This window comes from Ovis aries, chromosome 9 (genome assembly GCF_016772045.2).
Source record: "Ovis aries strain OAR_USU_Benz2616 breed Rambouillet chromosome 9, ARS-UI_Ramb_v3.0, whole genome shotgun sequence".
Taxonomy (NCBI): Eukaryota; Metazoa; Chordata; class Mammalia; order Artiodactyla; family Bovidae; genus Ovis; species Ovis aries.
The window spans coordinates 47,054,998-47,081,406 of record NC_056062.1 but is presented as its reverse complement, the minus strand read 5'-3'; the positions used below and the strand labels follow the sequence as shown (position 1 = coordinate 47,081,406).

Here is a 26,409-nt window from a genome sequence, read left to right as displayed (position 1 = left end):
ACTTTCTGGGTGCGGGCGTGTGTGCAGGAGGCGCGCAGGGGCCGGGGCTGGGGGCGGGAGGCGGGCCGGGAGGTTCCGGGTTGGCTCGCCAGCGCCCCCTCTTCGCTCCCCCATCTCCCCGCCCCTGAAGGGACAGGCCCTCAGGGCCCCCGGCGGGAAGCGGGAGGGGCCCTCCCAGCCGGCTCGCGACGGTCACGCCCCGGGCCCGGGGACACTGCTCTCTCGGGCCTCTGGGGGCTGCTGGGGGAGGGGGCCGGGGGTCGTCGCGGCGCGCCGGCGCTCCCTGCCCCCCGCCCCTCCGGGGAGTCCCGGAGGCGCCTCTTCCGAGATCGGGGGTGGGTCGGTCCCTGGTTAGCTGGCCCCTCCCTCTTCCCCCTCCCCCTAGTGGTTTCCGGGGCCTGCGGGACCGAGGGGCGGGAATCAGGGACCCGAGCGTCCTGCACCGGCTCGGAGCGGGACCGGGCCTAACGCCGTCGGGGTCTGTCACTCGTAGGGGAAACTTTCCTAAACCGGGGACCGAGCCTGAACATCCTCCTCCGTCACCTCGTCCTCTAATCCCACTCCCACTCCACCTCCTCCACTGCCTTCCCCTCCCACCGACCCGAATCTCGCTGCGTGTGACTGATGGGGCAGTGAGCCAGTCGAAGGCGGGGAATTGACCTGCCGGGTGTCGGTAAGCCAATCGCGGGGACCGGAGGAAGGAAGGGGGCGGGGCTTCTTCCGGACCAGTTGGAGCGGAGTTGCAGGCGGGGCGGGGGAGTCATGGAGACGCCAAGAGCTATCCACTCTTGTACATCCTTGGTCACCCACTTCTAGATCTGTGGGGTAGTGTCACTTACAGGGGCTCCGACCGGGGGAGGCACGCAGATTGCACGAGATACTGTATTGCTTTGGTACCACCAGAGACGTTCTCTTAGACACAACGAAGTCTAAAGGCACTTAGGATGTGGCAGTAACTGTCCGAGGCCCGTTTCTAAAATGGCATATATTGTAGTGATCGCGTTCCGAACCTCAGCGCTCGGTTTACGTGCTAAGGATCCTAGGAGTTATCTGTTTACCTCTGTCTCAGTTTCACATAGCTACTCCAGTGTGGAGACAATGAAATTTGAAAGGCTGTTCTGAAAACGAGGGCATCGGGAAAGCTTCACGTTAATTGATTATTGGGAGTGTTAAGCATCATTGTTTGTAATGGCTTCACTGGTTCCTTGATTAATTAGAGCGCCAGTTTCCAAAGTGCATTTGGAAGTTCGGCGTTGGGATGACATTAAAAAAAAAGTTGTAGTTTATGGTATGCATTTTTTTTTTCTCTTGAGTAAACAACATGAAGTTAAGAACCAAAGCATCACTGTTTGCAACCTAAAGCGTTGATATTTAAGGAGCAAGCCAGTCAAAGAATATTTGTCTACAGAAAAAAAGTGAATAAATGTAGTTTGCCAGATTACTCCCACACAAAAGATTCTTAAAAATAAATTAGTTTGCTTAAACACTAGTGAATGGTTCAGTGTGTGGGTACTTTTTTGGTGTTTGCAAGGTTAGGAGACATCTTTGGTTGTTTTACACTGTTGGGTGCAGTCTAGTGACTTACACAACTCTTTAACTTTTCAGAATGGGAGGGTAGGTCTTTGGTTCTTTGTAAAGATCATAGGTTGCTCTGCAGGAATAGCAGTCTTTTAAAAAGACAGCAGCTGCTGCTGCTATGCTTTGTGTGTGTGTGTGTGTGTGTGCACGCGTGTGTGTGTGCGCTCCCGCGACGCTTGTGCTACTCTTTGTTGGGGAGGTTAGTGCACACTGACAGCAGCAAGACTCCTTTTCCCAACTGGAATTTGTAGAATCTTTGGGAGTTCGAAAGATGAGTAATGTTAACTTGAGAATGCATCTATTCATTTTGTGATAAGTATCCCATGAATTTAATCTTGGGACTTTTTTTTTTCTTTTTGAGGCATTTATGTGCATGATTACTTATGTATACTGCTTTCTCAGGCTTTTAATAATTTGGTGTTACTAAGAAAGATTTAAGGACCTTTTTAGGGGATTTAGGGTTTTTAGGGAACAGTGTTTACCACACTTTATCAATGTGCTCTGTGTAATAGACCGTTTTCAGATTCATAATGTGAATTTCCAATCCAGTATAATTATAAGTGTTCATGAAGACAAAAATTAATCACATTTTGTTGTAGCCCTTGAGGTGTTGTTTTAGTGATACAGTAGTAAAAACTGTGACTATAAAATAAAACATTTAGCTGCCAGAAGTAGGGAGAATTATAAATTAAACAACGTTCAGAATTTGACAGCATGCAAAACCGCCCCGTCATTAGTTAATTTAGTTCCCGAAGGCCACTCTGACGTGTGCCTTTTGTATGCTCAGGAGCAACACATTATTTTATTCCTTCTCCACAATAATCCTTGAGACTGTTTTTAGATTCTTAGTGGCAGTGAGTAGCAAGTCCCCTAATGCCTGGCTAGGGGAAAAAAAAAAATCCTCTCAAGCATATGGAGACATCTAGAAAAAGATGTGCGTCGTCAGCTGTGATTCCATTGTGTGCTTGCAGACTGGAGCTGAGCCTTCCTCCTGGGAATTTCAGTCTTAACAGAGGAGTTGTAGATGTTAGGATACTGAAGCAGAGGATAGAAAAAGAGCTCACCAATTACAAATTTAATATTTGTTAGATAGATTAGCTCTGATTTTAGTCCTTCATTGGTTACATATCATTTACATGACTTTTACTCCGTGTTAGAGGAGTGTTTTATGAGCAACCTAAAATGTCAGGATCAGAGGGGAACTTGGGCTGCGGTGTGAGGCTGTAAAGGGGCAGTGCTCCGTGGTTGGCTTTATCTTTAGATATATCTTTTTTGTAAATTTATTTTTAATTGGCAGATAATTGCTTTACAACATTGTGTTGGTTTCTGCCATACATCAACATAATCAGCCATAGATGTACATATGTCCCCTCTGTCTTGAACCTCCTCTAGTTATATCTTATTAAAGCTTTGCACACCTTAGAAACAAGGATCAATGAGCAGTTCTTTAATTATATACCTTACATTTAAGGATTCAGTACCTTAGCTGTTTCATATCACACCCGGTTGAAAAGGTGACCCATTAAATTGACAGCTTGGATTTTTTAGAAAAAAATGTGTTGTATTGGATTTCAAAAGGGTGCTCTTTAAACAATTTTTCTAGAAGGTTAGTTTTCTGAAATGGATAGTGTATCTTTATTTGATATTTTGACCATTTGTCATGATTGATATTATATTTAAATGCATGATTAGTGCTTTGCTATTTTTATAGCAAAACCACTTTTGAAGTCATTACTCATTTTTCAGTATTTTGTGTTTATAGTTTTGGTCATTTATGTTATTGCATGCTATATCAATTTTAAATTAAGAGAATAGGAGGGAGAGTATAAGTCAGTTGCTTTAAGGTGTTGATCTTTTATTATAGTAAATCATAAAATGAGCAGTGAATCAGGATCTTTCCTGCAATGAAATAATCAGACTGTTTACAAACTAATAATGAAAACCATTTAAGAAAAAACAGAACAAACCCCTTACTCAGTTTTTTAATACACTTTCACATGTTGAGCTAATTTTACCTCTAAACGCTTTGTTTTCTCAACAAAAACAATTTTAGCATTTGTGTTTATTTCCTTTTTTGTTTTTACAGGCTTGCAGAAGGGTTTATGAATTCCTAACTGTAGAAGGAATATTATGTCATATTACTTTTTAAAGTCTATTAAAAGTAATGTCTAGAAAAGCCGTGCAATATGGATTTAGTGTCACAGGCCCTCAATTCAGGCAGTATAAAGACAATACATACTTTATGGATTCTAGATAGTAGTTTCTAAACAGAAGTGAGAATGTGACTTTTGTGGATACTTCAGAAACTTGTGTAGTTTTCCTTGCTGTTATAAAACTGAGGCAAGGGTGATTAGGGAGAAGAGTGGAAATCTTAAAGATTGTGCTGTGAGGGTATCTGAAATTAAATAACTACATGGTCTGCAGATAGATTATAATACTCTTGGCTCTTACAGCAAAGATTTTATGTACTTATCCTATGAAATGTTCATCAGTGACCATATTTCTGGCTTCCAGTGGCTGTGATGACGTAATGCAATTGTGGAAACATCAATTCTAGGACAGTTTTCAGTTGGTTCCCTATTTGTAAACTTCTAGAGATGTATTAAATAAGCGGGGAACCTACGGAAGTATTTGACTTACCTGCTTTTGGACATAGACAGTTTTAAGGAAGAAAGAGGGGAGCTGCTTATAGGTAGACCTTATTAGCAATAATTAAATTGTTATTAATAGTTAAAGGTTCTGAAAGAAAAAAAAATTTTACTTTGGGTGTCAGTTGACAGATGTACATGAAGCGTTGAAGTTAGCCTGTTAATTCTGGCAGAATTTATGTTTTTTAGGCAGTCAATTATGAACTATTAAGAGTTCCCGATGGAGTTTCCCATGGCCAACTTAACTCTCATTTTGGGCTTTTTAGATCTTGTTATTGCATTCCTGCCTCATTTAACCATTGTTTTGTTCATTTACTCATGTTATTTGATGAGTTTCGAGTGTCCCAGCTTTGGTAGTTTACTGCCAGAATCCTCTGATTAAAGGGGGAACACACAGTGGGTGATGATTTCTTGTATTTTTTGTGGGGGAGGGGCTGTGGAGGGACATGTCCACTCTGATGTTCGATTTGCTTTCAAACTAAAGATCTGCTCTTCTTTTAATGTGTGGTTTGGTGGTTTAGTCGCTAAGTCGTGTCCGACTCTTTGTGACCGCATGGACTGTAGCCCACCAGGCTCCTCTGTCCATGGGATTTTCCAGGCAAGAATGCTGGAGTGGATTGCCATTTCCTTCTCCATTTTAATGTGTAATTTTAATTATGTAACAGTCAGATAATTGTGGTTTAATTTGGGTTTGGGTTTTTTCCCCCCTTGAAAATAGGATTATAATGTTTATAGTAAAAAGATTGTTAAATGTCCCCTTGACTGATTAGCTTATGAAGAAATAGATTTCCTTTAATAAAGGTATGAATATTTACAACTAACTTTATTTCTCCTGAAATCATTGTGTGTGGTCAGTGTGATGATCTGTAGTTGGGTAAAGGTGACAGGCCAGGCAGGGACCTCTGATTTCTGTGGATTGTTTGTGTCTTGTCGCTGCTTTGAAGAGTAACATACCCTGGGTCTTACCACTGTAGTTTTCTAAAGGGTGGAAAATCTCCCTTGGACAGCCCTTCACAGGTATTCTGCTGCAGTAGTCAGTTTTTCTAGACGTAACTCACTCTTGCTCTTGGCCAAAACATCTGTTTTGGCAGAGCAACAGAAGTGATAATAGCATCTCTCACTGAGTGCCATCAACCTGCTAGGGGCTCTCTGAGGCATGCTGCCTTATTTCATTCTTGCCCACATCCTGTGAAGTAGAAGTTACCCTCACTTTCCAGGAGATGAAGTTTGAAGGGGAGTAAGTCACTGTGCCTCTGAGCAAAACTTTAGGGAAAAATGAACCTTGACCAACAAGTGGGGAAGCACTATAAATTTCAGAGGGGATGGTGAGTCCGAGAACATCTTCCTATTAAGGATCTGATAAAGCAGTGTTTGCAGGGTTATGTAAGACTCCCAGTCTGGTGGTTTAGTTTGTAAAAAGGATGAATAGGTTTGAATAGACCCAGTCCTGCAAATTCTGTAGGCCTGTAGCTCTCCCAAACCCTTGCCTCCAGGCAGGCCTACACCTGGCCAGATACTTTACCTTAAGACCTACAGAGAGTCTCCAGACTTTTTAGTCATCAGCCCAGTATTTAACAGGTCCTAAATTGCAGGATTCTTTCTTGTCTTTTAATTTTCAAAAAATACGAATGGAAATGGATGAAGTAAAAAACAGGTAATCTTTAACTGAGTGCTCACTTAAAACCTGGTGCCCTTTACTACTCCTGTCTGGCTCTCACTGGAACGCAGTGAGGGAGGCACTCTTGTCACTCCGCTTTCACAGTTCAGGAAGTGGAGGCACAAAGCTGTCAAATGACCAGCTAGAGGTCACACAGCCCAAGTGCTGGAGAGGAATTTGAACCCAGGCCAGCGCTGCCCCTTAGCCCTGCCTCCCTGACGAGTGAGCTGGCCAGCTACACCTCCTTGCAGCCTCACGTGGATGTGTGCCATCCAGTCCTTGTGGAAAGCACGGATCAGTCATTCCCTACGAGGGAAAGGGACGGGGTGGGGATGTATTTTGTAAAGGCTCACTTAGGTCCCATATTGTTTCTCACAATAAGAAGCTCAGAAAATATACTTGAGGAAACTTGATTGTGGGGGAGAGGCAGAAAAGAGATGGAGAGAACCTTTTAGGGGATAGAGGTTTCGGACGGATGAAACGCTGGTATTTCTGTAACATATATTTAATCGTAGCACGTTAAGCTGTTAGCTGGTGGTTTGTGTGATGCATGTTTGGCAGATTTTTTGCAACCCATGTAGCACGGGTGACTCGGTGTTGCGATACTGTAGTCCCTGAAGGAGGCTGATAATATATTCAGTCATCTGACTTGTGCTCTGCTATTTGTGGAATTCTTCTGTCTGCTCAATTGTTTTCAGGGAGCCAGGAGAGCTTTCAGGGAACTCTTCACCTGTGCACATGTGGGGAGCAGCAGGCACTGCTTTCAGTGTTCCAGCTGCCATTCTGAAGCCCTGTTGTCAGAGATGAACGTGTAACGTGTGGTATTTTCTGTTACTCATTTAGTGGATCCTCAGGAAATGTGATCCCACATCTCCCAAGGCTTAACTTGCAGAGTGTGATGGGGTCCTGGGAGTTCCCATTGCTTCTGGCTGACCTTTGCCCCTGGGAGTGGGGGGAGAAAGAGAAAGTGTTAGTCGCTCAGTTGTACCCTACTCTTTGTGGCCCCATGGGCTACTTTGTGACCCCCATGGATTGCAGCCCATCAGGGTCCTCTGTCCATGGAATTCTCCAGGCAAGAATACTGGAGTGGGGTGTCATTCCCTTCTCCAGGGGATCTGCCCGACCTAGGGATCGAACCTTGGTCTCCCACGTTACAGGTGAATTCTTTACCGTTTGAGCCACCAGGGAAGCCCCTTGCCCCCGGAAGCCCCGATCTAAATGAGGATGGGCTTTTCTAGCAGACTGTTCCCATCTACAAAATCAGTCCAGGAATCAAACAGGAAATGATTTCCCTTGCCTTTGGTGGTCCAGTACAATTGGTACAGGTTATAAGCTGGAAATACTAAGGGGCTTCCCTGGTGGTTCAGACAGTAAACAATTCACTTACCAGTTCAGGAGACACAGGAGACAAGGGGTTTGATCCCTGGGTCGGGCAGATCCCCTGGAGGAGGCATGGCAACCCACTCCATCATTCTTGCCTGGAGAATTCCACGGACAGAGGAGCCTGGCAGGCTGGTGTACATAGGGTTGCACAGAGTTGGACACAACTGAGCGACTAACACTTTCACTTGGAAATATTAAAGATGATTTAAGATGGGTGAAAATTTCATCAGATTCCTAGAGTCTTAGGAATGCCCGCCTCTCTGGAGTTTCTGGTAGTGTGTCGTATTTTCAATTTCTGTAATTCTTTTCTGAGATTCAATGTATAGTGCTCTTGTTGCTTTTCAAGTAACATGTATGACTATCTTGATTCCTTAAGATTTTTCTATAAAAGTGTGATATAGAAATATTTTCCATTAAGAAGTGTCATTTTATTGTATTCTAGCACCAACAAAGTCTTTTCTTAAATAAACAAATAGTATAAGTCAGAGCTTCCCAGGTGGCTCAATAGTAAAGAATCTGCTTACCAGTGCAGAATACATGGGTTCGATCCCTGGTTTGGGAAGATCCCCTGGAGAAGGAAATGGCAACCTCCTCAAGTATTTTTGCCTGGGAAATCCCATGGACGGCGGAGCCTGGCAGGCTATAGTCCATGGCATCACACAAGAGTCAGACACGACTATTTATCTGTTAAACACCAACAACAAGAATAAGTAAAACCTAGTGAAGTTATATAAAGATTATTTACATAATAATATATAATAATAATAATGAGCTGCATCCTTACTCCTGGACCCGGACAGCAATGCCGATGGCCAGCTCCTTCCAGGCACCCCTCAGTCCTGTAGCCCTTCTCCCCTCATACTCTGGGTTACCACACGGAGCACTTGGGAGACATTCTTCCCCTTTACAGGTGAGGAGTGAAGGACCACTGCACCCAGGAGCAGGCAAAGACCAGGTAGGGCGAGGGAAGGCCTTCTGGGGCTTGTGATTTTCATAGGCTGAGCTCCTGTCTTCACCTGGCCTGGTGCTCAGAGAGAGGAAGCCAGGGCCTTCGCACCAGAGGAACAGAGGGGGTTTCCTGGTCATGGAGGCCCTCTTCATCCCCTTCCCCAGAAAGGGAATTTCCCAGTGAAGGTCAGGTGTCTCTAGTAGCCTCACCCCAGGCTTTCTGGGCCTGCCTCAGTGGTTCACAGATGTTTATCTACTTGGAGAAAGGGATTGAGTATGTAACGGAAAAAAAGAAAAGGAAAGGCATTTGGAAGGAAGCTGGAGGTGGCCTTCGGAGGAGTTGCTCATTTAATTGAGGCTAAAAAGGGTTAGAACCACGCAGGTGGAAAATACCAATGCAAAAGAGCAGTCTTGCCTGAAATCTGTAAATTAATGAAAGCCTGGTGGCCCGGATGGTAAAGAATCTGGCTGCAATGCAGGAGACTCGGGTTTGATCCCTGGGTCAGGAAGATCCCCTGGAGAAGGGAATGGCAACCCACTTCAGTATTCTTGCCTGGAGAATCCCATGGACAGAGGAGCCTGGCAGGCTAGTCCATGGGGTTGCACAGACAACTGAGCCACTAATGCTTTCTGCATAGAGGAATTCCAGAGTAACAAGTCCATGCCCTTGGAGCTTGAGAGATTTTTCAAGGATGGACTATTTAGTTTATATCAGCTTGATCAAACTGAGTAGTCAACTTATAATACTTGTTCCTTTAAGTGGAACCAGACTCCTTAATACACACTTTCTGGTAAAGGTTTAGATAAATAAGTGGAGGGCCATAACATGTTAGTAAAGCAAATTAGACATTTTGATAGATATCAAACTCGTTTAATATCATGGAGAGAAACCATCAAATAAAATGGTTTGACAAATCTGGCATTAAAATTTGTCTGTTGTGTTCTACGCTGCTGCTGCTGCTAAGTCACTTCAGTTGTGTCTGACTCTGTGCGACCCCATAGATGGCAGCCAACCAGGCTTCCCTATCCCTGGGATTCTCCAGGCAAGAACACTGGAGTGGGTTGCCATTTCCTTCTCCAGTTGTGTTCTGTAAATATGCTTAAATGATCATGTGCACTGGCTTGCTGTCTGAATGAAAGAGGTACAACAGGGAATGGTACCTGTTTTGTTACTGGTTTGCTACAATTGGGAGACATAGTAAGAACAGAGTCTGTGTGTGTGTGTGTATACATATACACGTTTTTTTTTTTTTCATTCATTTTGCCCCTTTCACATAGAATACAAAACAGCTTAAAATCATTCATTTTTAAACTATATTTTGGGCTGATTTAATACATTCACCTTTTGTGCTGTAAGTCATTAATAGACTGATCCTTGTATAAGTTCCCAATCACCATAGAATGACATTCCCAGACACTGTCCCACAAAGCTGTGTCCCCATATTTCTACTCTTCATATGAACCTTTGTACCTGTTGGTCTGTTCTTTCTGGCCTCCTCTGAACACGTTGACCATGCAAGCTCTTGTTTTTGGCTGTGTGGCTTGCAGGATTGAATTCCCCAACCAGGGATTGAACCCCTGTTCTTGGCATTGAAAGCACAGAGTCCTAACCACTGACTGCCAGAGATTTCCTGAGGAAGCATTTCTTTTGATATAAAACTCAAGTTTGCTGGGAGTTTATATGATTGACCTTAATTCATAGCAGAGTGTACAATCAGAGCAAAAAGACAGATGGAGTCCAACAATATTCAAAGGTTATTAGTCAGTTGCTTATTACATTGATTATAGATTTTATATAGAAAATTCTGTAGAAAAAGAAGGAAGTCCACTTCAAGTCAGAAACAAGAAAGACAAAGTTTTGGTTTTGTTGCCTCAGTAAAACTGAACATTTTCCATATCAGACTTACTGACTTTTCCCCTGCAGAGTATTTTGACGCTATGATGAGAAGAGAGATTAATAATCTCAGTTTATAGTGGAAAGAGGAGAACAAAGGTAAAGAAAACTTTGGGGGAATTTGGTAGTTCTGGAAAGGTGATAAACCAAAACAAAACACAAAGTATAGGGCTGTTACTTAAACACTTCCATGGAAGGAGTGATAAGAGAATGAAAGCATCACTTGAAGGGCTGATGTCTCAGTAGATGAATAATGAAATTCTACAACTATTCAAAGAGTGAAACCCCTACAGACCACACATTTATATATACTTGTGACAATACCTATAAAAATGTTGTCAACTTTCTTCCCAAATCTCTACTTCAACAGTAATTTTTTTGCTTTGTGAGATTATTTTACTTGCCGAATAAGTCAGAAGGCTATCTATCTGTCATCTATTCAGATTCTGTCAGCAACCAACAATATATTAAGCGGTAGAAACAGTCTCCAACCTCAGTGAAAACGAAAGGCGATGCTTTGGGACGTGTGCAGGGTCACATGTCTCTTTTTTCCTTAGCTCCTATGATGCTTTCGTAATGTGGTACAACAAGTGGCTAAGTAACAGCCATTTCAGTGTTGTGTAATACTTTTCCTTTCCCTCTTTCTCCACTTCGTCTGTGTGTGTGAATGTGTGTGTATTGCATGAACTATTTGGAAGTAAGTTATAGATGACCTTTTATCCAGAAAGCATGTTGCCATAAAATAAAGACATTACCTTAGGTAATCACACAAAATAACAACCATTAAACCTAACAAAACCTTTTTTAAAGCCTAAGAAAACTCATATCATCAAGGATCAACTATTTCAATTATCCCAGTTTTCTCCAAATTATCTGTTACAGCTTTGGGTTTCAAACCAGGATCTAATGAAGCTCCCCCTTTATATTTGGTTCAGTTGAGTCGCTCAGTTGTGTCCGACTCTTCGCAACCCCATGGACTCCAGCACGCCAGGCTTCCCTGTCCATCACCAAGTCCCGGAGCCTACTCAAACTCATGTCCATTGCGTCGGTGATGCCATCCAACCATCTTATCCCCTGTGTCCCCTTCTCCCGCCTTCAGTCTTTCGGGTCTTTTCCAGTGAGTCGATTTCTTCACATCAGGTGGCCAAAGTATTGGAGTTTCAGCTTCAGTATCAGTCCTTCCAATGAATATTCAGGACTGATTTCCTGTAGGATTGACTAGTTGTATCTCCTTGCAGTCCAAGGGACTCTCAAGAGTCTTTTCCAAATCCACAATTCAAAAGCATCAATTCTTCAGCGCTCAGCTTTCTTTATAGTCCAACTCTCACATCCATACATGACTACTGGAAACACCATAGCTTTGACTAGACAGACCTTTGTTGGCAAAGTATTGTCTTGGCTTTTTAATATGCTGTCTAGGTTGGTCATAGCTTTTCTTCAAGAGGCAAGTGTCTTTTGATTTCATGGCTGCAGTCACCATCTGCAGTGATTTTGGAGCCCCCCCCAAAATAAAGTTTGATACTGTTTCCATTGTTTTGCCTATCTATTTGCCGTGAAGTGATGGGACCGAATGCCATGATCTTAGTTTTCTGAATGTTGAGCTTTAAGCCAACTTTTTCACTCTTGCACTTTCATCAAGAGGCTCTTTAGTTCTTTTTTGCTTTCTGCCATAAGGGTGGCATCATCTGCATATCTGAGGTTATTGATATTTCTCCCAGGAATTTTGATCCCAGCTTGTGCTTCATCCAGCCCTGCATTTCTCATGATGTACTCTGCGTATAGGTTAAATAAGCAGGGTGACAATATACAGCCTTGACGTACTCCTTTTCTGATTTGGAAATTTGGTTCAGTAATCTCTGTTAATACTCAACAGTTCCCCTAGTTTCTGTTTGTTGGTTTTGTGGGTTTTTTAGATGCTGGGTTTTTTTTTTTAGCGGCTATTCTTTTAAATTAAACTTTTTAATTGTGGGGAAATATGTGTAAAATTTACCATCTTACCCATTTTTTTGGTGTACAGTTCAGTAAGGTTAAGTGCCTTCATATTGTTGTGCAACCAATCTTTTCATTGTTCAGACTTCAGTTTTTCAAATAGGGCTAAGAAATTAAGTTGTTAAATATATTAATGGATTTGATAGAGCTGAAGAAGCACATAAATACTAAGAACTTCCTGCTTAAAATATTGACATCTTGGGATGTTTTCTCAGCATACCCCTTTTGAAGTCTCTGTAGGTTTGAACCTAGCCATACTTTCTACAGACACGTCACAGGGAGATTCATACAACTGATGCTATGAGGGGAATAGGCACAGAGGGGATGCCTGCCTACGAGAACACTTATCGCCAAAGAATTTGAGGACTTTTTTCTTCCTAGGAAGTTGTAGATTTCTGTTTTAGGCACAGGAGGGGATTGAGATTGAGACATTAGTTTTATAGCACACTTGGTTATTAAATAGAAAGCTTGTATACCAAGCACTTCTTTGGAGTAACATCATAGAGACGACAATTTCCTCGGGTTTTGAAGTATGGCAGTTTAGGAGACACATAAGAGATGCCAAGTGGGAAGAAAAGTAGGACTGGATATAGGCCTTTGTATTTAACAGATTCAGGCAATTTTAAGGGGACTAGAATTTAAATGACTGATTTTGGGATTTTTTTTTTTTTTGCAAGACTTTTCTGAAATGTCTTATACTAGGTGATATCCTCATTTTTGCCATTTTGTGAGTGCCGTGCTGTGTTCGGTTTCTCAGTCATGTCCAGCTCTTTGTGGCCCCATGGACTGTAGCCTGCCAGGCTCCTCTGTCCATGGAATTTCCCAGGCAAGAATACTGGAGTGGGTTGCCATTTCCTATTCCAGGGGATCTTCTTGACCCAGGGATTGAACTCGCATCCCTTGTGTCCCCTGCATTGGCGGGTAGATTCTGTACCACTAGTGCTACCTAGTATGGTACTGCTTAAGAAAAGAATGTTGGCCCTTGAAACATTATAAATCAACTACACTTCAATTAATAAAGAAGATAAATAATTCATTAGCGTGGTTTAAAAGAAATATATTCATGAATATCTTTGCTCAAGCTTGCAGAAGGTGCTTGAAGAGCTTATTAAAATAAACTAAATTAAAAACAAAAAATGTTGGCCTGTTGGAAAGGGTTGAACAGACAGTATTGTGGTGTGTTTTTCAGTGGATTTGTAACATGGTAGCAGTTTGGGTCAACTGGCAGGAAAGTACTTTAGAGTTCTGAAATGTAACCAAACAGCAGGGACATTAAGGACTGAGGGGACAGAGGCGGGGGCAAAATTAATAATAAAGTCATATTACTGAAAAATAGTGGCTATACAAAACTTTCAGAAAATGAGGTCTCATGTATCTATTTTTTCTGCTTCTGGTTTTTATTCCTTTGAGCACCTCAAATTTTGACATTAGTTGTTTACGGAAAATGCTTTTAAAATGCGTAATATTTCCCTGTTTACTAAACTGATTTGAAATGTGCTAAAATTCCCCTGAGTGTCCATGGGATCTTTTAGGATACTGATCTGTCTGTCTCTGTACTCAGTCGCTGTAAACCATGGACCCCTTGCTACCAGCTCTAGCTCAGCAAACTAGACTTGCCTTTTTTTGTTGTCTGGATGTTACTTTTTGAGTATATGTGTATATGTTTATGTTAAAAAATTAAAATTTAAAGAAAAGTCCATTTTCTCCCTTTTTTTGGCACTTTACCTGCCGCACGGGTTGGGAGTTGGAGACCCACAGATTAAAAAGGAAATAGGCTCCATCCTCGAAGGTCTCACAGTTTAGGGAAGGAAAGAGACAAGTGGATAAGTAATTACAGTATAATATATGCATTAGAATAGAAAATTGTGGTAGAAGGGCTGGACAGACATTTTATAAGAAGCAAACAGTTCATTTTGTGAGGCAAGGAAAGGCTTCATAGCTGCTCTGCGGTTTGATTTGAGCATCAAGGGCTGATGGAGATTTCATCAGAGAGGAGAAAAGGCACATCATTCTAAAGAGAGATATGCTTAGGATGAAGATAGAAAGTAACATAGTATGTTCCTAATTCCTTTTATTTTACATGAACTTTCGCTAAGATCAGTAAAGCAAGTAATCTTTAGAGCACAGAACTGGGGAATATTTATTTTGAACCTTCAGAAAGAAGCTTTTTTATCCTTTGCCTCTTTTTCATTTCTTGCTTGTGTTCTGAATTAGAGAGTTTTATTTATCGTTGCCGCTTAATATACCATCTGAAACTTGGTGGCGTTCTGCTCATGAATGTTACCACGTTGGGAAAAGGCATGATGGACACAGCTTATCCACTCCATGATATCCTGTGTCTCAGCATGGACGACTCAGGTCCAAGGCAGAGTCAGTCAATGGCTCAGTGCTGGAAGCAGCCGAAGACTTGCTCACTTGCAGACCTGGTGCTGGACAGAGGCTGTTGGCTGGGACCTCAGCTAAGTTATGGGCTAGAATACCTAATTACAGCCTCTTTGCATCTGCTTGAGCTTCCTAACAGCATGGCCTCTGGGGTTCAAAGAGTGGATTCCAAGGAATCTGTATCTCATTTTATGACTTAACTTCAGAAGTCACATCTTAGGCTTTAGTCACAAACCTCCCCAGATCCCAGCTCACCTTGGGAGGAAAGTTACAAGTTGAATGAGAAGAAGAGCATATGGGATGAGGGGTGTGGTCATCTGTGAGAACCATTGTCTGTCAGAGGCTAAGTTGAAATGTTGCTGTCCTTTCCTTTAAAAGAAGAGTGGAAGGAGGGTTTATTGTTCCTGAGATACATGAAATGATTCAATATGAGATATAATGAGCAGCAGCAGCTGCAGCTAAGTTGCTTCAGTCGTGTTCGACTCTTTGCGACCCCATGGACTATAACCCACCAGGTTGCCATTTCCTTCTCCAGATAGTTCTTTAATCCCACAGAAGGTATGGTTCCTAAACTATATCTGATGAGATTTTGGTTAGATGTTTAGAAGAACTTTCTGATAAAAATTTATAGATTTTATTTAGAGCAGAGGAAATCTGTATGATTTAAAGATACATTTAATAATAATGAAGTGTATATTACCTATGACTGGACCTATCACCTTGAGCAAGTGATGTAATATGTCTGAGTCCCAATTTCTGCTTTTGTTGAACAAGGGCTATATTTGCCTCAAAGAGTGGTGAGGCTCAAGGTTTAATTATTAATGAAGGCAAAATGAATTAGATGACTTTAAAGAAATCTTCTGGTAAAGGGTTCTCTGTTTATCACCAAGAAGGATGGTGGGATATTTGTTAATCTTTCTCAATTTTTTTTTTTAAAATTCTAGAATTCTTTTTTATTTTTATTTTTTACCAAATAGAGGGGAAAAAATATGGCCTCTTTCTGTTACTTTCTTTGCTATTCATGTATTTACTGTGTAGAAATTTTGACTAAATGGTAACGACGTATATTTTTGGACCGTTTGTTTTACCAGAAGCATTTCTAGGGAGTTGGGCCTGGAAGCTGCTCGTGTTATGGGTAATAATTAACACACTTCTCTCCAAAAGCACGAGAATGGTGCTGCCTCAGCAGATCGTGTTATAGATGAAGGCAGCATTTTTTTTGTTGTTGAAAGGCTCTGCTTTTCCTATGCTGGAAGCATGGATGATGTGGTTTTACTCTGAGTTGCTGGTCCCAATATCAGAGTGCACAGGTAGTCTACCTTGCTTGTCAAGATGGAAATCCCAAGGTCTCATCGCGATTTACAAAAGTATGGGGTTGGGGAGGGTGTCTGTTTTTAAAGAGACTGTTCAGGTGACCCTGATAGACAAGGTGGGGAGTCAGACGACAGGACCACAGAAAGTCCTATGGTCTAGGCCCTGAGACCCCTTCTCGCCAAGATTCTTGGTAACCTGAGAATAAGTAGGGGGTTGGGGACCAAGCAGGACCCTCCCGCGTCCGTCTCTGTGTACTATTCGAGCATACTCTTACATATTAAGAAGTTTCTCAGAAGCAGGAAGATGAGAAAACCACACGCTGAAGTAACTAATGACATTTTGTGTACCACCAGCTGCAGGCTTGTCTTTTGAAAAAGGCCTTTCCATTTTAAGGATAAAATAAAAGTAAAATCTCTGAAGATTTTGGAAGAAAGGTTGTAAAATCTTACTTAGAGAATTGACTAAAAATGTGTGGAATGTTCTGTTGGAAGCTGTTAATACAAGAATTCTGGAGGCCCTTGAACACAGGAGGTTTACTTCCTTCCTTATTTATTTCATTCTGTGAGGTCAGCTGGGAGTAGCACTTAAGAGCCACGCTGCCTGGATTGCGGTCTGCCTGCATCACTTGAACAGCCATGACCTTGTGCCCCAGTTTCCTTAAATGTCCACTGCTGTTGTTATGATTACTCTCAGTCCCCTTCAGTGATCAGTGTTTGACCCTAACTGGTGTTTGATGGATCTTGACTAGTTATTTGGGATTGTGGTTCAGAGTAGATTATTTTAGATGCAAATTGAGGATGATTCAGGAAATTATTTAGGAAGTTAATCCTGAAGACTAGAAGCACCTAGGTATTCAAAACTATTTTGTGATCCTTTTTTTTTTAAACCATTTCTCTTTGTCAATTAACGCGTGTTCCAGAAATGCAGACAATCATGCCACTTTCTGTTTTTCAGTCATCATAAACTGTTTCGTAATTAGCAACTGTTTAGAGTAAATGTGCTGCTACTCTGATTACAGAATGATTATTGTAATCACAGAGCATCTTAGCCCCTAGTAGGTCTAATTCAGTGGTTCTCAACTGGTAGCGGTGGGAAGCGAGGACAAAGATTGGTTGAATGGTGGTCTGCCCACTTTCTTGTCCTTGCTAAATCCATGTGGTTCCAAGCTGGTAGTTACTGTTTTATGCAGGAAATTGAGAGGAGAGTGATTTATATCCAGAGAGTTAAATTTACTTATGTTTTGGAGAAATTCAGGGCAGTATTTTTAAAACTACCCAAAGGTGGTAGAACATTTTAATTATCATATTGAAAATATCAGAAATATGTGACACATAAGAGTCACATTTCATAAACATGGATGATTGAATGCTTGCTTGATATATCTAAGTATTGGTGTTAGAAGTGGACTGTGGTATCCTCTGCAAAGAGATAATGTAGATTTCTCATGAATATCTATATCTATATATATAAAATACCTCAATATTGGAATCATCTGACTGGTTTTGATTATAATTTGAAACCGCCCCCCCTCTCTCTTTTTTTTTTTTTTTTAGAAAACTGCTATGTAAGACTTGAATGTTATTTTTGACCAGTTCAGACTGTAGTTTCAAATACAGTGATTTTATCAGGAAAAAAAAAAAAAGGTGTTCTTGTTAAGAGTGGTTGAACATAATTCCCTAAATCAAGTATTTGTTTTTCCTGGCGCTTGAATATAATCCTGTAACTAGACGTTACAAAACCATTTTAATTACCAAGGAAAGCAAGTCTCTTCAGCTGTTCTCTACCTCAGTGGTCTTCATTTAGTTAAATCTGATCATCAGTAGCGATTCTGTTTTTCATAGGGATAAGCTCACTCTGGATTTTTCAAGATCTGGCCTGTTCCATAGATCAGTTGACATTTCACAGATCATAATGCTGGATGCCTGTATTCAGTTGTGTTCACCCACATTTACTACACAAGTGGAGTACAGTGATTTATGCAGAGGTGAGGGGAAACTTTATTAATAGCTAAGTTCCCTAATGGGAAATTTCCAAATCTGCAGGGGGAGATGAGATAGAGATGCCAATGAGGAACATTTAGAAGCTCTGTGCATTAAGTTCAAAGGAACAAACACCTTCTCTTATTAGTTGGATGTGAGCAGGGCATTTGTGAACAGCATCAAGGAAACTTCTAGAATTATTATAGTCTTCCTCTCCATTTAAAAGTGTTTGGTTTAAGGAGTCCAATTTAAACATGCTTTATAAATCTCAGTAACCCTGTTACATAGGCTGATATCTGTTACTTCACTTCTAGTCAAGCTTCTGGCAATGGGTCTGCCTTCAGTAGTAATTACAGGTTAATGGACTAAAACAGAAGGACCGTGTAATTCCAGGTCTCGCTCCTTCTCGCTGAGAATTTTTCCTTTTAGGTCTGATTGTTGTGTGTTCACATAGAAATTAGCATAACCTCATTCACTGCTTAGCCCTCTTCTTTTCCCAGTGGCCTGGTGGCTTGACGGGACTTCCGTGGAAGAGACGCGTGTGTGCACTAGCATCTGGAGAAACTGTCTTATGCTCTGGACGCTCCATCTAGAGTTTGCCTTTTCAGCTAGATGCCACTGAATTGGATATGAAAATTTACTGTCTTTCTCCCATTTTTCTTAATTTTTCATATTTGTTTTTAATCTTGAAGTAGGAACATTTATTAGTAAGTCAAATGAGCTATTCAGTGAGAGCTGTGGAAACTGTGGAGTACCATCTGTGTAGTCTGTGATGTGCCATACCAACTCACACTTGAGCTTTTAGCAGGGAAAGAGATACAGAATCACAAAGCACCATTATTAACACAGCTGATCCTACAGTGAATCAGGGTGAGGAAATGCATCTCTGGGGGACAGAATGCTTTTTTTGAATTAGTTGTATTAACCCTTCTGGAGCGTGTGATTCTGAACCATTTTGTCATTTACCAATTGGTGTGTGCCAGTTTGCTATCTTGGTACGTTGAGAAAGAAATGCATGCATGCTTTGACTTGGCTGAGACTTGCTTTTACAAATAAACTGTAATTTTCATTCAGAATAGTTATGTGCTGACTTCCTTCCCTGTTTCATATTCTGAAATTCCTGAGCAACAATATCTAATAGCTGCATGCATGTCCTAGATACAGTTGGTGGGCTTGGAGCAGCAAATACTCAAGCCTTCCCAACATGGGATATTTGTATTCCCTGGTCTTCCATGACTTATGTCGCATCATGACCAAGACTTCTTTGTTCCTTCTTTGTTGAAATTAAAAAAAAAAAAGAATAAATTTAAACATTTTTTCCAGTTTTATTGAGATTGACATATACCATTGTATTAATTTAAGATGTACAACATGATTTGATACGTGCCTGTATTGCAAAGTGACCACTACAATTAGTTTAGTTAACATCCGTTACCATACATACAATTTTTTTTCTTGTGATGACAGCTTTTAAGATTTACTCTCAGCAATGTTAACTATACTCACCATCTAGACATAACACCCCCAGAATTTATCTTATAGCTAGAGATTTGTTTCTTTTATTAACCTTCAACCATTTCCCTGTACCGAGGCACACCACCATATCTGTTCTCTATTTCTCTGAGTTGATTTTTAAAAAAATTCTGCATGTAAGTGGGATCATACAGTATTTTTCTTTATCTGAGTTATTACACTTAGTATAATGCCCTCAGGATCCAACCATGTTGTTGCAAATGGCAAGGTTTCCTTTTTTATGGCCGAATAATATTCTATGGATCTATCTACCTACTTGTCAAAATAAAATCTGAAAATTTTGTTTACTTGTCAGTGGGTCCTTAGGTTGTTTGCATGTCTGATTGTTGTACAAAATGCTGCAGTGTACATGAGAATACAGATATCTCTTTGAGATTTTGTTTCCTTCAGATACATACCCAGAAGTGGTATTGCTAGATCATATGGTAGTTCTGTTTTTAATTTTTTGAGGAGACTCTACTGTTTCCCATTGGCTACACCAATTTACATTCTCATCAGCAGTACACAGGGATTGGTTCTGATTTTCTCTGCATCCATACCAGTGCTTCTTATCTCTTGTATTATTGATGATAGCCATTCTAACAGGTGTGAAGTAACATCTTATTATGGTTTTAATTTGCATTTCCCTGATGATCAGTGATGTTGAGTACCTTTTCATGTACCTTTTGGTTGTTTGTATGTCTCCTTTGGAAAATGCCTGTTTCGTTCCTCTGCCCATTTTTAAATGAGATTGCTCTTTTGTTGAGTTGTGAGTTCATTATATATTTTTAGATATTAATCCCTTATCAGATGTATGATTTGTAAAACCTTCTCCCATTCTGTCGGTTGCCTTGTCATTTTGTTAATGGTTCCCTTTGCTGTGCAAAATATATATTTTAGATGTAAGCCTCACGGTACACTTTTACAACTCTTTATTCTAGCCAGTTAACTTATTTGAGGAACTTATTTGAGGACTTATTTGAGTCCACTTGCAAACTTCAAAGTTTTTTGTTTGTGAAAGTACGCAGATAGAAAGCCACCCTCCACTCCTGTCTGGTGGGCTTCCTCATACCTTACATGACACTGACTCTAAGACCCCTTTTCCAGTATTTTGATCCATTGGTGGTATTCTTTCTTCCTGATCTTTCATCAGTACTTACTGGCCAGACCACACATTTGATACCTTATCTCATGTTTTAATTTTTTGGCATGTATTTAGGTTCTGTGTCTTAATGAAATCATGAGCTCCTTCAGCAGCTTGGGATAATGGAAAATGAAAGAAATTTGGATTTAGATGTTTGGGCATGAGTTCTGAGTCCTGACCGCATGAGTTGGAAGTGTAGGCAGATGCTTAGTTTTCAAAAACATCCCCATGCAACTCACCTAATTCACAGGATTTTGTGAAGAGTAAATGAGAAAATAGAGATTAAATGCTTTATAGCCTGTAAAATGCCATTACAAATATTATTTGTTGTGGTTATGGTCACGTTTAAATATAGCCACGAGATCTTAAAACTGTATGGTATTTGGACCAGCTGTTGACTCTAAGCAAGAGCTTCAGAGGTTGAGAAATGTCAAGTACAGTGTGTTATATTTAAGAAATCATCTAGCTTTGATCCCTCTCCTGCAGACTTCATTACTCAGCTTTAGTTTTGCATTTCTGCTATTACCTCTATAAGCTTGAGTGGCATAAGAAATATTATTTTACATTTGGTAACTGTATACTGTTGCAATAACAACTCCATTCCATCACCTGTGAGGCTGGAAAATACAAAACACATTTCCCTGATTAGTGTTAGTTTCTCTGTAGCTTTAACTTGTACCTTAGTAGGGTCCTCCATCAGCGCAGCCTCCTAGGATGTTTTCAGTGAGAGAGACTAGCAGTGCTACCTTCAGTTTAGCACATGAACAGTTTGAAACTGTAAAACTTGTTATTTATATAATTAGGATTACAATGCAGGATCTCATGGTGGGTTAAATCAAGTACATCGAAATACCTCTGTCGTTCATGTGCTGTCTTTCTGTGCAGCTTCCTGAAATTCCTGAAGGTAATTTTTTTTTTATATTGAGTAACGGTCTTTTACATTTAAAAAAATTACTATGGAAAACTTCGTATGTGTGCGTGCTCAGTTGCTCAGTTGTGTCCTACTCTTTGCGACCCCATGGACTGTAGCCTTCCAGACTGTCCGTGGGAGTCTCCAGGTAAGCATATCGGGGTGGTTTACCATTTCCTCCTCCAGGGGATCTTCCCAACCCAGGGATCGAACCCACTTCTCTTTACATCTTCTGCATTGACAGGAGGTTTCTTTACCATTACACTACTTGGGAAGCCCAGGGAAAAGTTTAAAGCTGTGCAAAAGTGGACAGAATAATCATATACAATGATCTCCTGTGAACCAACACTTCTGTTACCTCCCCCCCCCCCATTTTGAAGCAAATCCCAGATCATATCACTTTATCCTATGAAGCAGTTTTATAAAGAACAGGATTTCATGTGTTAATATGTGAATTAAACGGTGCTGACTGATGGAACAAAATCTTGGGCTGTTCAGTCTTTTAAATGTTTTGTTTCCTGGTGGAGCAATTGTAGAGTGTTGCTATTAGGCTCACAGAGTGAACCTCTTGCTACTGAAGGGACGCCGATAGCAGATATGCAGTCCGGGGAAGGTAGACATTAGATTAATAATCCTACTCGGGACCTCCCTGGCAGTCCGTTGGTTAAGATTCCCGGCTTCCACTGCAGGGAGCACAAGTTTGATCTCTGGTTGGGGAATCAAGATCCCACATACCACTGGCCAAAACGAAAAACACTGAATTAAGCTCTAGAGGCCAGACATCTTGTATTTTTGGCCCAGCACCTGGTATATTTTAGATGCTAATAAATTTGTTGAGTGAATGAAAAAAATTAGTTTTAAAATGGAATTTTTTTACAAAATGGAATTCTTGTGAAAATAAGTCTTACTTGTGTTTAGTGTCATTTAGAATTTAAAGTATGTGTGTGGGGGCGGGAAGGCTTGGGAGGAGTTGAGGAGGAGAGCAGAGAATTTAGAATTTGTCTTGAGGGACAGACAAAATTACAGTTGGCTTAAAACTGATTCTTAGTAAAACCTAGTAGCATCTCTTTAAGAAGTTATGTGAAGTGTATAGGTAGGTGGTAAGTAATTTGTATGACTCTACTAAAGAAACTGGAAATAAAAGATAATTTTAAAACTTTTACATTAATAAGTTATTTAGGCTGCCATTGGCTTATGGCGTTTCCGATACTACACCCGCCCCCCACCACCACATAAAGAAACTTCCTGACACTCATTTCCTATCTTGTTTGTGGAAGATAAAACTGTATGTTGAGTGTTCATGTTTGCATATTCAAAACACTTAAAACTAATCCTGTTGCCTTGTTTTGAACCTTGGTGAGTTATATATAAACTTCATAATTATTGACATTTTTATATCCTTCTATGGGAAATGTAGATGGGGAAATAGATGGGGAAACAGTAGGAACAGTGTCAGACTTTATTTTTGGGGGCTCCAAAATCACTGCAGATGGTGACTGCAGCCATGAAATTAAAAGACGCTTAACTCCTTGGAAGAAAAGTTATGACCAACCTAGACAGTATATTCAAAAGCAGAGACATTACTTTGCCGACTAAGGTCTGTCTAGTTAAGGCTATGGTTTTTCCTGTGGTCATGTATGGATGTGAGAGTTGGACTGTGAAGAAGGCTGAGCACTGAAGTATTGATGCTTTTGAACTATGGTGTTGGAGAAGACTCTTGAGAGTCCCTTGGACTGCAAGGAGATCTGAGATTTCTTTGGAAGGAATGATGCTAAAGCTGAAGCTCCAGTACTTTGGCCACTTCACGTGAAGAGTTGACTCACTGGAAAAGACTCTGATGCTGGGAGGGATTGGGGGCATGAAGAGAAGGGGACGACCGAGGATGACATGGCTGGATGGCATCACTGACTCGATGGACATGAGTCTGAGTGAACTCCGGGAGCTGGTGATGGACAGGGAGGCCTGGCGTGCTGCGATTCATGGAGTCACAAAGAGTCAGACACGACTGAGCGACTGAACTGAACTGATGGGAAATGTAATGTGGGAAAACAGAATTTCAGCCTGTAACCATCAGCTGGTCATCTTTCTTTGAGTTTTATTTTGCAAGCTATTAATAATAGCTAAATCATCACAAGGAAATAACTGATATAATCAAAAGTCAAGTTGCTCAGAGTATTATGTAGAGGATAAAGACAAATTACTCTGTTTTGTTGCTAATTTTAATATGTAACTAAAGTTTTGGTTGGCATAAAGACTTTTTTCCTTGGGGTTCCTTTTCCTCAGCGACTGCCTGCAATACAGTAAACTGTGGCGGAAGGAGATAAAAGTGAAAACGTGAACTACTGCTAAATGTAGAGGACAGGCAGTCTGATGACTCCATTAAGCAATAATGCTTTTGTCCAGACACATTCATGGAAAAGGGGTACTTCTGCTGGGGATTTAGAAAAGTTGAATGAAACTGCTTGACAAATCTTTTTTTAGAGATTTTTTTGAGAACTTTGATTTTCCTGTCTTGGGTCTTAGGCTATACCTGTTGAGTAAACATTTCTAAAACATAAGATTTCTCCTATGCTCATTAAATATTATAGTGAAAGATGATAGATTTTCTAGATTGGAGATTTTCTAGATTTCTTGAGTTTATGCAGATCTTTAGGAAACAGAGGATTGTTCTTAAAACTATTTTTTATTTAATTTAGGCTTACATGGTATTGCATTTTAGCTTAAATAAGGCAGAATTATTGTTGTTCAGTCACTAAGTGGTATCTGACTCTTTGTGACCCCATGGACTGGAACATGCCAGGCGTCTATGTCCTTCACAATCTCCTGGAGCTTGCTCAAACTCATGTCCATTGAGTTGGTGATGCTGTCCAACCATGTCAAGAGTCGTCTTTAGCACTACAATTCGAAAGCATAAATTCTTCAGTTCTCAGCCTCCTTTATGATCCAACTCTCATGTCCATAGATGACTACTGGAAAAACCATAGCTTTGACTATATGGATCTTTGTTGTCCAAGTGATGTCTTTGCTTTTCAATATGCTGTCTAAGTTTGTCATAGGTTTGTCCTTTCCTTCCAAGGAGCAAGCATCTTTTCATATCATGGCTACAGCCATCGTCCACAGTGATTTTGGAGCCCAGGAAAATAAAATCTGTTACTGCTGCCACTTTTTCCCCTTCTATTGGCCAGGGAGTCATGGCACTGGATGCCATGATCTTAGTGTTTTGAGTGTTGAGTTTTAAGTCAGTTTTTTCACTCTCCTCTTTCATCCTCATCAAGAGGCTCTTTAGTTCCTCTTCACTTTCTGCCATTAGAGTGGTATCATCTGCATATCTGAGGTTGTTGATATTTCTTCCAGCAATCTTGGTTCCAGCTTGTGATTCATCCAGCCCAACATTTCACATGATGTACTCTGCATATATGTTAAATAAACAGGGTGACAGTATACAGCCTTGTCGTACTCCTTTCCCAATCCTGAACCAGTCAGTTTTTCCATGTCCAATTCTAACTGTTGCTTCTTGACCTGCATACAGGTTTCTCAGGAGGCAGGTAAGGTTGTCTGGTATTCCCACCTCTTAAAGAATTTTCCAGTTTGCTGTGATCAACACAATCAAAGACTTTTGGGTAGTCAACGACGCAGAATTAAATGTTTTTCTGGAATTCCCATGCTTTCTCTATGATCCAGCAAATGTTGGCAATTCGATCTCTGGTTCCTCTGCCTTTTCTAAACCCAGCTTGTACATCTGGAAGTTCTCAGTTCAAATGCTGTTGAAGCCTAGCTTGAAGGATTTTGAGCATAACCTTACTAGCATGTGAAATGAGTGCAGTTGTTCAACAGTTTGAATATTCTTTGGCACTGGAAAGGAGGAATTACCATATAATAATTATCTTCTAAAATACTCAAAGGACTTCCCTCGTGGTCCAGTGGCTACGACTCACAATCCCATTGCAGGCGTCCTGGGTTCCACCCCTGGTCACATGCCACAGGTAAGACCTGACGTGAACAAACAGAATTTAAAAAATAAAATACTTCTTAAAAAGAAATTTATTTAGGACAACCTTCTTAAATTTTCTACCCTTATCCTTTAATTGCAAGTCCTCATGAGGTGAGTGTCACACAGCTAGTGGTTAAGAGCAAAGTCCAAGCAGCCAGAATTGCCTGGTTTTGAAAAACAGCTCCGCCACCTAGGAGCTACGTGGGGAGTCATCATAATGTGCCTGTCGTCTGCTTCTGTTACTGTGGGGACTAAATGAGGCCCTAGCAACAGTGCCTGGTACGTAGTTAGGGTTGTACAGATGTTCACCGTTGTCGTCGTCATTATGGTCAGCATCATCAGGTTGCTGTTTGCAAAGGGGATTGAATAAGGGTTTCTTCATCTTGTCATTTTTTAGCATAGCAGGTAAAGAGCTGGGACTTTGAAACTAAAATAACTTGCATTCTCATTTGCTTTTATGCTACTAATAGTTGACCTTGAGAAAGCTTTTTAAATTCCTTGAGTCTCGATTTTGTCATTTTTGAAGTAACGATAAGCACCTCAGGATTATGTAAGAAATCAGTGACATTTTTTGTGTTGCCAGATCCCTCTGAGATTCTACTGAAAGTCTTGAACCATCTCCCTATAAAACATGGACCTTTCCCACACTCCCCTCATTTCATTTTGCATACTACTTCACCAATTTTGCACCAGTGACGCATCAGTCTGCTACATTATAGTGGTGTTGCGTGGAATGACATCATAAGAAGGCTTTTCCTAAGTAAATTTCTTTTTAAGAAGTTTTTTAGAAGATAATTATTATGAGAATTCCTCCTTATTTTAGCTGAAATGCAACACCATGTGAGCCTAAATTAAAAATGCTGTTGTCCTTTCTCATTTTAACTTGAGGTTCTATTTCCCTCAACTTAGAGGTAAAATTCTCTGTCAAATTTTTGACAGATGATATATAATATATTTAAAATAATATTTTAAGAAACTATTTGAAAGTCTGCATATTTAATTACTGCCAAATAATTATTTAGAATCAGTTTGTATTTATTCAAGACTGTTGATAACCGGCAATAAGCAATATCTTAACAG

General features: G+C 40.6%; 1 protein-coding gene across 36 annotated transcripts in view; it reads left to right on the top strand.

Annotated features, from left to right (window-relative positions):
* The window catches only part of NCOA2 (nuclear receptor coactivator 2), a 284,545-nt gene that overhangs the window by 1,427 nt on the left and 256,709 nt on the right, over positions 1–26,409 (top strand). For 6 of the 36 annotated variants that reach the window (XM_060393775.1, XM_042254292.1, XM_060393783.1 and 3 more), the window contains exon 2: positions 494–673. The exons of 26 other annotated variants lie outside the window; for them this stretch is intronic. The gene's annotated coding sequence lies outside the window, so the exon portion shown is untranslated. Of the gene's footprint in view, positions 1–493 lie in introns of all 36 variants that reach the window. 4 more of the 36 variants (XM_060393782.1, XM_060393765.1, XM_060393771.1 and 1 more) reach the window with 1 other exon arrangement.